Consider the following 288-nt stretch of genomic DNA (forward strand, 5'->3'; position numbering starts at 1 on the left):
AGGGAAAGAGAGTGGAGGGAGAGGGAGAGAGAGAGAGAGGAGGAGAGGGAGAGGGGAGAGAGAGAGAGAGAGAGAGAGAGAGAGAGAGAGAGAGAGGGGAGGAGAGAGAGAGGGAGGGAGAGAGACAGATGTCATCAGGTATAAAGTCTGGAGCTGCTCCGTTGACAATGAATGGCTGAATTTGTGACCCACATAACATAACTCATATATATATATATATATATATATATATATATATATATACATCTATATTCATGGCCAGATGAATAAAGAGAATGTTTTCTGTTT

This window comes from Notolepis coatsorum (assembly GCF_963971535.1).
Source record: "Notolepis coatsorum genome assembly, chromosome: 5".
NCBI classification, from domain to species: domain Eukaryota; kingdom Metazoa; phylum Chordata; class Actinopteri; order Aulopiformes; family Paralepididae; genus Notolepis; species Notolepis coatsorum.